Below are 11,084 nucleotides of genomic sequence, written 5' to 3'. Positions count from 1 at the left end.
GTTATTGAAGCGTCTATATGGAAAATAGCATAGACCGCTAACTTGCTATATTTACACTTAGCAAATGAAATTCACTCTATATTATTCGTTCATTCCTACGAGTGAAATTTCGCGATACACAAACCCGCTCTACTACTGAATAACAGTATGATATAAATTAACAATATAATCGTTATACACTTTTAAAAATAATACAGGGTGTAAAAACATAGGACTGTTACAAATTCAAGCTGAAGTTCTGTGATAAAAACGAGTTCGGGAACGTGAAGTGTGTTTCTACATTCGGTATACATATACAAGCTAGAATTTTTCGATATAAATCTTCACTGAAACCAAAAGCATTGAAGATTCGTGCTCAGTAGTAGAGCGTACGTTTGACCGACGTATTTACTAGTTAGCCAGATGTATGCATGCGTTTGGTATTTAGTCTTAAATATTATGTATAATGTGAGTATATTCGTCTCTCTTATTAATATTATGAATATTATACTACTAGTAAGCCATGTGTATTTCAAAACTACTTTATCAATATTCTTGCTGGATTTCGATACATTGAACACATAGTACGATGGTACGATCACTGACAAAAATACACAATAGCTAAAATTGTTATAGTAGTAAAATTATTATGCCTGTGAGAACTGAAACAGGAAAAAAATGTTATTCCGCGTTTTTCACGTACCTAATTGATTACAATCAATAAATCTTAGCAATTTCATATCATTCTAAAATTCGGCCGGTATACATAACATTTTCATCGTATAAAATTGTTCTTTCTGTAGTTAAAATGTTACTTTTCTTAATATAATTTTAGTAATATAAAGTTACTCCTATATTTTCTTATATTTTATGGAAACGGTAGTTTAATGTAATTATAGTTATCTCAGTTGTGTTAATTAAATATATTAGTATTAATATTTATACAGAAAGGTGTTTGCACCAATATCATTTGTTTAAATTACGCTTTTATATATCTAGTAAAATTCAAAGTTTAACACAAGACACCAAAATATAAAACAAAGTCGAATATTTAATGTGAGCATTAGTTATTGTTTGTTGTAAATTGTTCGGTATTGGGTTTGATTATTTGTAGATTTAAGATTTATCGATTGAAAAATATACAGGGTGTTGATTTCAATACTCGCCATATTTATTTAGGTGATATATTATGACTTACATAAACGCATTATCCACCAAAAAATAAATTACAAACGAAAGTGGAATTTTTAGCGAATATTTTCCGTGCAACATCAACTGTACTATGGCTCGCAATAATGCAATATACGTTTACTGTGGCACGGGCACCCATCGAGCTACGCGGATCGCTCGCTTATCATGTTGGATAGTCTACTGAAGGATACGTAAAGTTGGTAGTGTAAATAGGTATTTTTCTTTGACTAACTAAAGTTAAAGTTCGTGTTAAATTAGTTTGCTGGTTCCTATGTGTGTGTGAGTGTATTGGAGCGCTTTCCGCCACTACCTACCGCGACGGCGGGAGTATTTTCTACACAAAATTACCAGATTATTCACTTCCTACATTAAAAAGGAATGTCCTTTAAGTTTAGAGTTAGGTACTTACCGATGCGACTTCAGATGCGTTTCCACGTGCCCTCCCGTAACAGTAAACCATGTTTACGTATCTACTCACGAGCACTGTACGTATGGTTAGGCATATTCCTAACACTCACTCACTATTACCACACTCACTATCACACGTTCACACACTAACTACTCAAAACCGCACGAGAAAACAATCAAAAATCGCAAATTTGCACATTCGATGACCGAAGATCTTTGTTAACTAAAGATCCGTCCTATCATAATTAATGCTCTTATAGCAAGCTTCCAAAATACTCAAATGCAAATGATTTGTAGTAGCTCAATCGTTATTATTAAAACGATAAGAATATCAATACATTTTGATAGTTATTTCGTGTAAGTAATGAAATTAAGTTCATTTAAAATAATCACGAACATGATGATGAATTATTTTATGTAAGTTATGAAGAATGGAAGTTTAACCTGAACCTAACTAACAGCCTAACAGTCGTTCAGGGAATTTAAATTAAACGCCGATAGAAATTAAATTACGTTATTATTTTAAGGTTTTTTTATTAAAGACCTACTTAATTAATTAGTTTTTAGAACAAAAAATAAACTCGTAACGTGATAAGGTGTAAGTAACTAATTTACTCATTACATTTTTAGGGTAGATTTGGATTAAGCTCCGTCAAGTAGTCGTCGTTGAACTCACAGCTGATTGTGGCTGATAGTTGACTGACTCATGGGCGAGCGCGGGTAGTGGGGCGCGGGACGGGGGGCGCAGCGCTTGCCCGGGTCACCGGGTGAGCGCCGCGCGCCGTTTGCGTTGGGGGACTATTCTGCACTGTAGTGGTCGATTATGGAAATCGCAGATATTTAAAATATAATTAAAAAAAAAATTTAAGTCAGTTTTTTTGCTGATTCGTGATCAGAATAAGCTACTTAATCAACTCCCTAAATATGGCGGGTATTGAAATCAACACCCTGTATAAGAATATTATATTTCTTCTATAAAGTATATGGGGCAACAAACGAATGTTAATGATGGTCAAACATAATATAATTATAGTAATGTAATGTTGACTTAAATCACTTCATATAAAAATAATATGATTCTAAAAAAATATGGCTTAATATGCTAAAACTTCATTAAAATATACATGAAGTGTACAATGGTATTATTAGCTAATTACAGCAGTCGTTTGTTACACCCTGTACATATTATTATCCGGATCAACACTAAATAATGGCCTAACTGTGTTCTCCAGGATACACATTTTATTGCGTTAAATCCCGGTTCCCAATACAATTTTATTAATACTTTTAATACTATTTATGAACAAAAACAAACACTGAACGCTTTATACACTATTTACAGTCGAATTTATTGGTAACTATAAATACACAATTTCCACACAGTTCCTGCATAATAATATGTTGGTTTAAAAACAATCAAATATTATTAAAATAATATTAAAAAAAACCACTTAATTTAATACTTAATATTTTCCGCTTTATTATACGCACTTCGCGATTCAGGATATATTACGTTTAATGCGTGTAAATAGCTAAACTCTTTTCATTAATGTAAAAAAATAAAACAGACGTATAAAAGTAAATTAAAATGCGCCGTAAAATGATTGCACTAAATTAATATCTACACGATGTGTCTAATAAAATAATATACATAATCCGTATAATTAAAATATACGTAGTTAAAAACGAACATCTTCCCACCTAAAGTAACAGAGTGTACCTTTAGAACCGTTTAACGAGCAAGTGGTAGCAAGTTTAGTCATAGATCTGTAAAGTGTAGAAAAAAATATATGAGAAAAGCCGAATGATATGTTTACTGGCAACATCTCTCAAAATCGCGAATTTATCATGTAGTTGTAATAATGCAATGTCAAACATCAGCTGTGTACGTAAACATTCGAACTTATTCTTTTCGATGTTATCAAAATCTGTAACAATACCTTTTTTAAAATAAAATATGATTAATAAACCAATGTGACTGGAATATATATTCCGAATATTTCAATGTTGACTGTTACAAACGATTGTGTGGTTGTAATATAACTTTTCAAGAATTTGAGTACATAATACAGGGTGTCCTAAAAGTAGTCTCAATTGAAGTATAGGAGAGAGCACTTTCAAGGTTACCTAAATTACCCCTGCTTATGTTAGTTATTGTATGATCCCGTGCATATATTGGGTAATATCACAGGTAATATACAGGGTATGAATTGATGGCAATAGCTTTTGACGTAAAAAGTTAATATAACTTTTTTAAAATTAATGATCCCTCCTAGATTTTGCGGTAGTTCAGCATATAGCGGCTTTTTATTACTATTGCCTAGTGTATGATTTTATGGTTACCAATTTTAATACATAAAAGATCTGTATACCTTTCAAACAAATGATATATCAAGCAATAAGAGTAAAAGAAACTTGAGTAACTGAACATGACGAAGGGGTGATTCTGGTGATAATAAATAGATAATTCTTGAATCGCTATATAAACTTGTTATAATTTTTTGGGTTACAGCTTTTGATGTATCGAAAAACTAACATCTAGTCAAGAGACCCGTTGGAACTGTACATATAAAAAGAACATGCCACGGTCCAATAAATAAGCATTGCACAAAACGAACTAAGTATTACAAATACATAATTTATATCAACATTATAGCTTTAAGAGAACAATCTCGCGATACTGTATAAAATACAGTCTTGTTATCCAAGTGCCACTGATATTACAAATACGGTAGGTACGTGCAAATGTGAAAACGAGTATATTTTAATATGGGTATTCAATACGCCAAAATAATTGAAGAAATCGAACAACGTACGCGCTCCTTTCAATACCTAGTGGTTATAGAACAATTGATATTATAAAGGAGTGATTTTTCATTCTCTAGTGGAGTTAGATCTAGGTGAAATTTTGAAACGGTTCATTTGAAAAGTGTTTCTAATTATATTGGCACAAGATGCAAAATCTTTGCTTCTGTTGTTTGCGTGACGAAAAACTATTGGAACGACAATAATGAATTGAAACGAACGAGTTCAAGGGTGTAAGTAGGGTCAGTCATGGTAACTCATGAAATGTTTTTAAAATGGCTCAATATATCAAAAGCACTGCGCTTTAATGTACAGAGTGTAAGGATAATAAAATATGTACAGGTGGACGTCGTAAAATCTTATTGTTATGTGTACTTTGTACATTTGGGAGTAAAAAAAAGAATTGTAATAATGTAATTGTTTGCTTATTATTTTCTTTTTTTTTTATATCTTCGAATTTGAAGAGAGTTCAGAACTCGTTTGTCTCCTGTCCCATAAAAAAAACTTCACTATTTAAGTATTTTTGACTACTAATAGGTCCATCCTACGCTCTGTACAAAATACTTGTATATATTTAAGATTATAATTTATATACAATCTTTTTCTATCCTTCTTTACACCCGAGAACGAAAAAAATGTGCAGCGCACGACCTAAACAGTATGTCTTTGATTTTTATTGTAGCGTTAACTAAATTTTCGTTTGATCTACAGTACTAATAGTCCGTCCCCATCGAACTCAATTGCATTTGAAAAATATAGACTGAAACATCACTAAACATAACTGCTTTGAGCAGCGGAGCCCGCGCTGTGAACTAAATCATTTATAATATATCCTGTATATATTTAAATAGGCAACTTAGTTGAACAGTGATATACATAAGATCAGAATGTTATTATAGCTTGGGTTCACTTGCGCCACTTCCCATTAATTTAAAAGTAACATACCCCTGTTCTTTCTTTTACCTATTTTATTAAGATTTTTTTTAAGTTTATTTTTCACCAAATGGTTCCTACAATAAATAAACAGGGTTTTTGTTGTGCGAGTGTAATTTTGTCTAATGTAAGATAGACGCAAAATGATGTATAATCCACACCACATTTAAGAAAGTGGCGCAAGAGTTCTCTAGCACATTTATGCGCTTTAAATCTTGTCACTGACAGATCTTTAAGGTAAATGTTTAAAAAAAGTATGTAGTGACAACGACAATCCATATCAAAGTACAATAATTCCGATATTGGATTGTGACGTCATGTTACAGTAACTATATCGCGTGGGCTCTTATGAAGCGAATGCGGACTTTAAACTAAATAATCTGCCAATCATATTCCATTTTTAAGTTATGCCATTCGCAATAATATGTACATATCATTATTTTACCCAGCGTACTATCCCGATGGAGACCCCTTTACTATTATATTTATCAACATGTGCCAAGATATTTAATTTGCTTGTTGATTGTTCGTGTTAATCTCAGTCGGATTAGTATAATTAATTTGTTTTTCAATATAATTTATGTCAATAATTATAGAGTTAAGATGATAACGTATTACGAAGACATTATAATCCCAAAATAATAGTCACGCACAAATAATGTGATGTACAATATAGATGCAATCACTCAAACAATGCCTTTGAATATACAAAATGAAAAATAATTATTAAAACGTATTAATTGAATGTAGTCCCAAAATATTTGAACTTTAAAATACAAAGTATATCTAGGGTTAATATGCATAGGCCATTAATATCAAGGCCGACACAAAAAAAAATGCTTCAAATAGAATGTAATATTAAGTAATATTTAGTAATTTAGCTATATTACTCACAAAATATAAAACAAAAAATTCAAATAATTTCCTTAAAATATTTTTTATGACATTTATAAAAAGCTCGATGTGAATTAACATCATATATTTTGTAAGGCAACGAAGAGACTTACCAACATACATTCCCTGAGACTGAGAAATGAATAGAAGAGGCTAAGATCGAATAACGACATAAAAATTATCATACGATCATTAACAACACAATTAATGTAACAAATTGTATTATTTCAAATGTGATATTGAATACGAATAACATCATTTAACATCATTCCTGCCTCTTTACTTTATGTACAACTCTGTCCTGTAATTTAAACGTTTTAAACACTAAAATTAATGAGAAAAATATTTGTTACAGACACTCCATTAATTTTAGACATGTTCATCCTCTGTAATGTTTTATCTTTAATTGAAATATTGACTCAAAAATAGGACAGGGTTGCAAAAGCAATTGTAATAAGAACCAAGACTACAAAGGCTGTGAAACAACTTGAGTTCGGTTGACAAGTGCTGTAATGAAATGTCGCTTAATTTTAGGATGAATCAACGGTGTGTAATCATAAAGAGTTTGGTAAACTGCTTCAAACAGAGAATTATATTTGTTTATCTACTGTGATAAGTATTTGATTGTTTCATCCATCTAGTCATCAATGTAAAGAGACCATAACATCAAATATTATGTAAAATTGTTGCAAGATTTAACGTTACCATTCTCTTTATGACGTCAGTCTTTGTATAAATGCAACATATTATCTTTGTGTGTCATAATATTGTTGTAATATGTGACACTATTGAACTGTGATTATTGTATTCAGGCGGCTTTTGTATATGTGGCATGTATATAAAGACTAAACTCTTTACTGAACGTTGTATAACATGTGTAAGTGTTTAAGTAGAAATGTGTTGTCTATAAAATATCAAAGTAATATTTGCGGAGAAAGAGGGAAGATTTTAAAGCTGTTATACAACGTTTGTAAAGGGTGGATATGTTGATATTTCGCTGAACCGAATCGCCTAGAATTAGACCAAAATCGTTGTACTTATCCATCTATAGCATCTTATAGTGATAATAAGGTGAAAGGGAATGCTGGGGCGTTGATGGCGTGGTATATCAACAACTGTTGTGTAGAAGGTCCACTAAAGTTTTTATCTTCTCATTGTTTTAATAATTACGACGATAAGGGAAGGTTAGTGTACGTGGACCTTATTTTTTATGAATTTTTCGAGAGTTTATTTGTGTTTTAAGATCTGATAGAAGTTTACATTGTTTCGAAGTGTTATTACAAATATAATTGTATCTGTTTGGGTGTTGTGTCAAAATTGATTTCGATTTGCAATTAATATATAATTATAGATATATTAATATACATTCTTATCATTATTATATCTAGTGAATGTTGTCAATAATTAAATCGATTTTATGGAAATTGCATTGTAGCTTTTTCATTATTATTAAAGTATATTGCAATGTGTGAGAAACTATCAATTGTACAATGCTCTTGCCTTGGACTGCTTTTAAAGTAGATCTATATAATATAGTAAATCTATATGATTTGTTAAGGTACAGCTAATAAAGATATCACGTTGTATTATTATTCGGAACACTTGGGTACGTTTTTGGCGGTTTATTTAACATATTCGTTTTCATTTTCAATATAACAATTTTCGCATAGACGTATAACGTATTTTTTGTTTCATAGATGTAATTTAGAAAAATCTTTGACTATACTATAATAATAAAATTTAAAACCGAACGTAAACGTACCGATCGGTTCCAGTGAAAATTAGCTATAAATGCATGTACTTACCATTGACAGTACTATTATATTGGTGGACGAAATTGATGTTACCCAAATTATATCAGTATGTTATGTACCTATCACACGATTAAATATATTCATATGTGTAGTAGTAAATGCCTTGTTTTATTTATTCCTTGATGTATTTAAAAAATCAAGTTTGCAAAATGAAAGAAACTTAAAAATATGGCCGTCAAGGAGTACTATCAATCATGCCTAGTTAAAAAATTTCCCTACTCAGCTCTTAGACTCGGCTCTGCTCAACACTTTGAGATAAACATCCGGTCTATTCCACTTTAATCACCTGGCTTTGATCACCCAGGTGATCAAAGTGGACTCCAGTGAAATTATTATTTTAGTTTCCTTTGATCATCTTTGAAAAAATCACACATCCTCTGAATTGTCACATAAATTCAAATTCAAATTCTTTATTGCTCCAATGTTGGTATATAAAAGTTCTTACATATAGACATAGAATATAGAATACGCCAAACGTCATCCAGTATTAAGAAGTAGGTAGCATCTCAAGTCTCAACAAAATCAATCACCACTATGTGTTCAAGGAAAGCGCAATGTGGGCAAGCCTCCCACTTGGTAGACAGACGGTCTAGTGAAGGTCGCGGGAAGCACCTTGATGCGGGCAGCGCAGGCCAATCCTTGGGGGAGGTCTTTGTCCAGCAGTGGACGTCCTTTGACTGAAAACTGTGTTCTTGAATTTAAGATTATTTCTTAATACTGGCCTTAATGTATGATTCAATTTAGAAAATGAATAGCCTTAGATAAAAAGTGAATGGTTTTATCAATCACAAAAACACCCACAAACGATGTTGATGAATCGCGAGTTCCTGCCATAAACAATAAAATGTTTGAGAACCAACCTTAACCCACAGCGTGTAGGCGCGTACTATCACGTACTAAGAATATTCGGTCGTAGGTTGCCAAACTTTGCAGTAAGTAGGTAAGCAAAATATTTTTCATTTATTGGAAACCATTTTTGTAACGAGACATTCTGATTCTGATTGTAGGTATTTCCATAGAATTCAGTGATAGTGCTTCAGTTCAGTTCACTAGATTTTTTCTAATCAGTTAATACTTATCTTATTTTTAGTGCACTTTTTTAGAGTCGATTTTATTCTATTAAGAATTTCATCAATTTTTTTTTGATGAAAATTTTTCATCTACAATGGTAACTGTCTTGTAACAAATATACAGTTAGGTATTGTAATTTGTTATAATTACTCTTAAAAAGTAATCAACCGTAGCTGACATAGCTTACCGTATTTTAACGGTAATCTTCCTAACGATTTGGTAGGCTACGGCAGATTAACAATATTTTTTTTACTTAAAAACTTTATTGCACACAAAAATTGAAGTAGAAAAGGCAAAGTCAATGCCATCGGCAGTCTAGCAGTTTTCTACAACTATGAGACCCTGAGTTTTTTTTCCATCAGCTTCTTAGTTTGAGAACCAGTGCATTAGACAGTAAACACACTAAAGATGCACACCTGTCGTCACCCACACTTGAATCATGACGAATGACTAACGCGGGTTACCAAGGTAAGTTTATTTTAAATGAGGCACGCTTAAATACATCTTCTGGTCTGCCCTACCTACAGTTTGCATATCCTTCAATACTACTCTTTAGGATTATTATCTTTTTGTGTGAGTAGATAAAAATAGAGAAATTAAGGACTTCCCACGATGCCAATGCGAAGAAAAGGTATCTGTACAGAAATCATGTGAAAAAATCAGGTAAATTAGACACACACTTAGGTAAGAAGTAAAAAAACCGGCCAAGTGCGAGTCGGGCTCGCGCACAAAGGGTTCCGTAGCAGCAAATATAATAAACTTATTATGTCAATTTATACACCTGGTGAATGGAGCCTAAACTCTCCCGATATTTTGCCTTGTACTTTTATGTATGAATATTAATTTTATATATGTATTTATAAATATTCCGAGCTAAAGAGGTGGCAAAAGCAATGGCAAACAAACCACAATCAATAGTATTCGGTTGTCGCTGAACACTTGGAAACTGAATACATGACTCCGATAGATACGGAAACAAGGCTTTTACATATATTTTTTGCGATTTTCCTAGAACACCAACAAGACTATCGTACACACGCAGTATTCCATTAATGTAATAAATACAACTCCAGTGCCCCACTAATCCCACGTCACCGTCATAAATTACTTGAAGGTGCGTCTCATTTTTAGGTACAGGTTCAATCAGTTCAGGGTGTTGAAATAATTCTAGCTCACGCGGTCTAAATGATGTGCACCGAAGTAACTTTTCATGAAATGCGCGAACCACATCATCTTCGATATAGTTATTATAATTCAGAATGTAGGAAAACGTATTATCTAAAGTATCCATTGTTAGATGATATACAATAAGCTTTAGAAATTTTAAAAACCTGCTACGAAACACTAAAATTTGCACCAAAAACAAAGGAATTTATATTATTGGGGGATTTATTAGTACGTGACCGGTTTAATAGCACCTATTAAACCAGTATACCTACTTACTTATTTTTTATAATAGGTACAATTCAATATTAAAAAGTCTCAACGCCAAATTCGACTTGCGAAAGAAGTAAATGGGAACGATGAAATTCTCTTAGCGCGCACAAGTGACAACGACGTCTGCCCTCACGTGTCTGCCCGTTCGGGTCGACGCGGTTAGCTATCTTATCCCCGCTCCCGCGCGAGACCACGCCCCGCAACTCACGCGCTGCAGCGCAGCGAGCGACCGATCTTCTTGAATCGATGTAATAATAATCTATAGGATTAACGCGTTTTAAAAATATTGGTTCGATGGATATGTTTAACCTATTATTACTCAACAATCACATTTGTAATATTAAACTTTATCAAATGCACAATGTATTTAAGGTACATTACTGGATAAGGATTAATGGCGTATTGCTTGAATAAGCTAATATTTCTCGTAAAAAGTACCTACATTATAAAGATTTTATATCATCGCGGATTTTAAAAGGTGTACAATACTGTAGTATATTTTTTGATCTATCTTATAAGGTTCAGCCATCGTTTTCAGTGTAAGCACAATAA

This window comes from Ostrinia furnacalis, unplaced genomic scaffold (genome assembly GCF_004193835.3).
Source record: "Ostrinia furnacalis isolate ACB-3 unplaced genomic scaffold, ASM419383v2 OfSCF5688, whole genome shotgun sequence".
Taxonomy (NCBI): Eukaryota; Metazoa; Arthropoda; class Insecta; order Lepidoptera; family Crambidae; genus Ostrinia; species Ostrinia furnacalis.
The sequence above is the reverse complement of the archived record's forward strand: the minus strand, read 5'-3'. Positions refer to the sequence as shown.